A 6320-nucleotide genomic window follows, 5' to 3' on the forward strand; every position below is an offset into this window, starting at 1 on the left:
ATTCTCAGTCTGTCCCCCCCCTTTTTTTATATATATATAATAGAATGATCACGGTTCTTTTGTAAAGTATTTGGTGGCCCAGGGACATGGTTCAGTACCAGAACACTTGCTTTCCATTACAGGGGTCTCAAACTCGCGGCCCGCGGGCCGTTAGCAGCCCTCCGTACAACATTTTGAGGCCCTGCCCTAGAGGAATCTTTTTTTGTTTTGTTTTGTTTTAGTTGTTTGGGTCACAACCCCCAATGTTCAAGGCTTACTGCTGACTTTGCACTCAAGTATCACCCCGACTTTGCCTCCTGCGGCCCCCAGGTAAATTGGGTTTGAGATCCCTGCATAAGACCTGGGTTTGAGTCAGCAAAAAATGTAGCTTCTTGGGGCCGGGCGGTGGCGCTAAAGGTAAGGTGCCTGCCTTGCCTGCGCTAACCTTGGACGGACCGCGGTTCGATCCCCCGGTGTCCCATATGGTCCCCCAAGCCAGGAGCAAACTTCTGAGCACATAGCCAGGAGTAACCCCTGAGCGTTACCGGGTGTGGCCCAAAAACCAAAAAAAAAAAAAAAAAAAAAAAAAAATGTAGCTTCTTTAGCTCATGACTACATCTGTAATATTAGTTCATTCTTTCTCAAATAGTATTTAAGGATACCTCATAGTATTTAATGATACCTTGATGTATTTATCCTTTCTGTGGAGTTAATAAGGTTATTCCCAGTTTGAGGGTATTACAAATAAAGAATTATAAATTCGGGGCCGGGGAGGTGGCACTAGAGGTAAGGTGTCTGCCTTGCAAGTGCTAGCCAAGGAAGTCCCCCCTGGGTATCAAACGAGTGTGGCCCCAAAAACCAAAAAAAAAAAAAAAAAGAATTATAAATTCAGGGCCAGAGCAATAAATAGTACAGGGTGTTTGCTTGCATGTGGCCAACTCAAGTTCAATCCCCAACATCCCATATGGTTTTCCAGCACTGCCAAAAGTTAACGTCTGAGCACAGACCGGTGTGGGAGTTTCCCCTCCAAAAAAGGGAAACCAAACAGCAACAAAGATTCTTATACTAAACGCTAATGATTCCAGACTACTGAATGCCACACTGAGAACAGAACATTGTGGCACTTCTCTTTAGATAAAGCACATATATCAAAATGACATACCATCATACAATTATGGCAGTTCACAAATGACCCATAAGTCACAAATAAATCTAACTAAGGGGGCTGGAGCAATAGTACAATGGATAGCATACTTGCTTTGCATGCAGCTGACCAGGATTTGATCTCAAGAATCCCGTATGGTCCCCTGTGCAGTACTAGGAGTAAGTCCTGAGTGCAGAGTCAGAAGAAACCTCTGAGCATCAGAGGCAGGTGTGATCCCACACACACACACACACACACACAAAATTAAAACCTAATTAAGGACCTATAGCTTCTATCTAATCTGGTACAGGAATGCATCCAGACAAAAGGGGTAACCCATTGTCTTCAAAGAACAGTAACAACCGGGGCCAGAGAGATTGCACAGTAGTAAGACGCAGAAGGACGAGGTTCGCATCCCGGAATCCCATATTGTTCCCCGAGCCTGCCAGGAGTGATTTCTGAGTATAGAGCCAGGTGTAACCCCTGAGCGCTGCTGAGTGTAACCCCCCCAAAAAAAAAGAACAGTAACAATCAACAGATTATGGGTAGTAGTACTGTTTTGATACTAAGGTTAAAGATTTTACACAGACATGCACATATATATATATATATATACACACACACACACACACACACATACATACATACATACATACATACACACACACACAAAGGGTCCAGAGTGATAGCACAATGTTGGTAAAGTGCTTGCCTTGCATGAGGTTGACCCAAGTTTGATTCCCTGTGCCACTTTTGTTCCTGGAGCCCACCAGAAATGTTTCTTGAAGAGACAAGAGCTCTGAGCATCACTAAGTATGACTTCATCCCCCCCCACCCAAATGCCTTCTAAGACCACTTACCCCAAATAGAAAGAAATTGTAAGATGGGGGAAAAAATCACTCATGTCAAAGCAAATCTATATCAAGTATCAAAAAAGTTACTTTTCAAACTTTGACAAATTTCGGAGGTACATAGATAGTACAGGAGTCCAGGAACTTGTCTAGCAGAATCAAACCTGATTCAATCTCCAACACAACTGGTTCGAGCCCATAACCACATACAGACCCTCTGGGTACTGTGGGCTATTGCCCACAAACTTCTGCCTTACCCCCTTATACAAGATGGCAAATTCCATCTTTCAACTTTTTAATTTTAATTTAGGGGCCACACCCAGCATGCCCCAGGAACCAGGTGTGCTAAGAATGGAACATATATGTTCATGTGCTTAGGCCATTATCTATGTCTCTGGTCTCAGCTCCTTTCAATTTCTTTTTCTTTTTTTTTTTTCTTTTTTTGGTTTTTGGGTCACACCCAGCATTGCTCAGGCTATCTGCTCAGAAATAGCTCCTGGCAGGCACAGGGGACCATATGGGACACCGGGATTCGAACCAACCACCTTTGGTCCTGGATCGGCTGCTTGCAAGGCAAACGCTGCTGTGCTATCTCTCCGGGCCCAGTTCCTTTCAATTTCTATCCACAAATTAACTTACTCTTGGAGAATATCCAGACCTAATTCTCCAGTGTAAGTCAACAAGCACCAACATGAAGTGCAATGGGTAATATAGTAGTTCTCAAAACCTAACTACACCACTGACTCACCATCTTGAATCCTGAGATGCAAATATCGTTTTATAGTCATTAGGATTATCTGAATTATCTTCGTTGGTTTTGGGGTTTTTTTTTTTGGGGGGGTCACCCTCAGCAGCGCTCAGGGGTTACTCCTGGCTCTGTACTGAGAAATCACTCCTGGCAGGCTCGGGGGACCATTTGGGATGCCAGGATTCGAATCACTGTCCCTCCTGGATCGGCTGCTTGCAAGACAAATGTCCTACCGCTGTGCTATCTCTCTGGCTCCTCAAATATCTTTTTATTATATGAATTCCTCCTAAGTCAATTTCTAACTTTATTAACTTGTGTAACTGAATCGTCTGGACCCAATTAAAACCTCTCATATATATCCCTCCTTTTCATTAAGCTGTCTTGGGGGAAAAATCTTAACTAAATGAGATTTCCTTTACTTCAAAAAAGCAACAAATTTGAAAGGTACATTTCTAGATAAAGTTTCAAACACTTTAGATATTAATGTCTACAAAAGCAATGAGGCCTCAACTAGAATCCCAGAATATATTGTATCCATAAACAAACCTCTCTAGACTTGCAAATTCAAAGCTAGAACTCGCTCATTTTAACACAAACTATCAATTTTTCTGGCTCACCAATCAGAAATATCAGTATAAAGATTTAGGAAATGTCCTAATAAAATTGCTACGCTATTACCGTTTCGCAATGTTGTTCTAGCTTAATTTAGAAAAACTTTAGTAATCCCATCATTAGCTGCTTACAACAATGACACATTTTCCATTTTGCATTGAGAATCTGAGAGATCTTAAACATTATCTTGCCCAAGGTTTCTCAAAGGGATGGATATATGGACTCCTGCTGGCCCCAGGTTATCCTATGGGGAATACAGATTAAAACAGCATAGATTATAACTGTGGCAAGAGAATAGAGTCGCCATATTAAGTATACAAGTCGCAAGAGGGTCATGATTAAAGGGTTGAGTAATGCTGCCCTACTTTATGTTTTTCAAGCTACAGGTCTTTGTCAGTCACGTTAGCGAGTGGTAACCAAGTAACTTTTCATGAAATAGAAAACGTCAGAGAGCACCCTTGGAAAATAAATAAAAAGGCAAATGTTTGTTTCTTTCTGTCTACATGAATAATTCCAATGGGCGTGCTCACGTGAATCACTGTGTTATGATGTAAAATATGAGGCTGGGATTAAAAAATGATAATAATAATAATAATAATAAAAATAAAAACCTTGAGTAGTCCAGAAAGATAGTACAGAGGTTACGATTACGAATTTACAACCAAGAAGTTAAGGCCTTACATGGTCATTCTCAGCCAGGTATTGCGTGTGTTCCCCCACCAGCACTGCCAAGTGAGGCCCCAAAAACAAAACAAAAAAACTCAACAGTAATCAAAAAGATGCTTGTTACCATCTTCAAGTGATGACTCAAATGGGGAATCTGCGCTAAGTATGCCTAGTCAGTCATTTACAAAAAAGAAAACTGAAATCAAGTTGATGCCTGGATGGGACAGCAGGATCTATGAATTAGGTTAAGTTTGTGCTTCGGGGAGAAAATAAAAACCTCACTCCTTACTCTATTCTAAAACACCACAGAAGACAGAAGTGGGTGGGATGGGGTGGGGTAGATTCTGTGGTCTGGACTTGTTAAAAGTTTGCAACCCAGTGGCCAAGATGGGGAGGAGAGCTAGGCCACCCACACACACATCCCAAACACCGGGGCACACTCAACAGGTCCGTCTCGGATTCATTCGATGAGTAACTTTGCAAATGGGGGTAAAGACTCAAGCTTTGAGCAATCGCAAGTGGGAACCCGGTGTCTGTGAGTGTGTGTGTGTGTGTGTGTGGGGGAGTGCCCCCAAAGAGCAGAGCCCCAGAAGCGCTTAGGAACTTCTCCCGACGCTTCCCCTCCGTCCCTCCAGCACCCTGACCCCCTCTGTCCTTAGAGTTAGCTGTTCACGAATGTGGGGTTCGCGCCATCCCCCTACCAGGCACCTAAGGTAAATTAAAGCCGGATGGGCCCGAGCTACAGCAGCAATTGGGGGGTGTGGGGAGCTACACGCAGAGACCAGGCTCGCCTCTCCCAGCCTCCCTCCATGCCCCGACGACTCAGGATATCCTGTCTTCCACCTCCCCATTCAAACCAGACCCCCGAAGCGACCCCCCTACTTGCCAAGGGGCAGGCAGCCCCCCGGGCTCGAGAAAAGCCAACGAGGCCTGGATGGATGCTGGAAGCCCGAAGCAGCCGAGTCACCCCAGAAGCCCCCAACCACAAGCCGACCCCCCCAACCAACCAACCGCCTCCCCTCGCTCCCACCTCCACGCCGTCGGGGGGCCCACGCCGCCTCCGTACACCAGAGACCCCCAAGACACCACAACACCCGGCGGCCGGAGGGGGGCTAATCAATCCCCGCCCACCCACCACTACCACCACGGCCGCCGCGCGGCGCGGTATGTGACGTCACTTCCCGCGCGCCGCCGGGGAAACCCGGAAGAGCGCGGCTCCTAGCCTACGATGCAGGGCTCAGACGCGTCGCTCTATGTGACGTCACTTCCTGTGCGCCGCCGGGGAAACCCGGAAGAGCGCGGCTCCTGGCCTGAGATGCGGGGTTCAGAGGCGCGCGTGACACCTTCTGCATCCTACCCGCTCGGATCATTCAGGCTCCCTGAATGGTGGTCTTCGGCTCTTGTTTTCTTCGCTAAAAGCCCTCGCTTTTCCTCCTCTCCTACCCTACACCGAACGCGGATCCGATGAGGAGGTCCTGGGCTGGGCCTCTTGATGGTAGAAAGCCTACCTTGGGACCTTGGTATACAGGCCGACTCCGCCACTCGTGAAAAGAGGAAATTCAAGGCCTGAGCGATCGTACACTTGGACGATCCGGATTTTGGTTGAACCCAACAGGAGTGAACCTCCGAGTAGAGCCGAAATAAGCCCAAATGGCAACCTAGTGTGGATTAAAAACTTTTAAGTTTATTTATTGTGAGACCATTGTGAATGACAAGTCCTTCAAGGTTGTAGTTCAGGCATATAATGACAGTGAATTCGGACCATTCCCACCACCAGTGTTGACCTCCCTCCTTCAAAGTTCCCAACCTTCACCCTTCCGCCTCCCTGGTTAACCAGTGTTAACAGGTCCATTTTAAATTTAGGTTGTTGTAGTTTGAGTCTCTTGATTCTATTGACGCTTACAAAACACTCATTTAAAAGGAAAGAAAATTTAATAGCGCTTTTCAAGTACAAGTTTATAAGTTTCCGCCTGTTTTCCAGCACTGCCCTGCAGTGGCTTCTGCACAGAAAGAAGTGAAGAAGCGCTGCCACTCCTTTTCCCCGGGGTTTTGTTTTCTTGCTGCACTGGGCTCAGTGCTCTGGGTTTCTGCTGGCTGTACTATCTCTTGGTCGCAGTGGATTTTTAGACTTACTAGCTTTGAGGGGGATACCAGGATGGGGTTTGGTAGAGAGTTGTAAGAATTTAAAGTCTGGGAACTGGAACGTTAGCACAGAGAGTAGGGCATTTGCCTTGCACTCTGCCAACCCGGATTTGATCCCCGGGATCAAATTGATCATTTGATCCATATGGTCCCTGGAGCACCGCCAGGAATGACCCCT

The 6320-nt window shown here is 46.0% G+C and overlaps 1 protein-coding gene across 1 annotated transcript in view; it reads right to left on the reverse strand.

Moving 5' to 3' along the window:
• Positions 1-5149, reverse strand: part of EDC3 (enhancer of mRNA decapping 3) — a 47513-nt gene extending 42364 nt beyond the window's left edge. The window contains 1 exon segment of the mRNA XM_049777892.1: positions 5031-5149. The gene's annotated coding sequence lies outside the window, so the exon portion shown is untranslated.
• Positions 5150-6320: the final 1171 nt, after the last annotated feature.

Source organism: Suncus etruscus, chromosome 1 (assembly GCF_024139225.1).
Source record: "Suncus etruscus isolate mSunEtr1 chromosome 1, mSunEtr1.pri.cur, whole genome shotgun sequence".
In the NCBI taxonomy this organism is placed as follows: Eukaryota; Metazoa; Chordata; class Mammalia; order Eulipotyphla; family Soricidae; genus Suncus; species Suncus etruscus.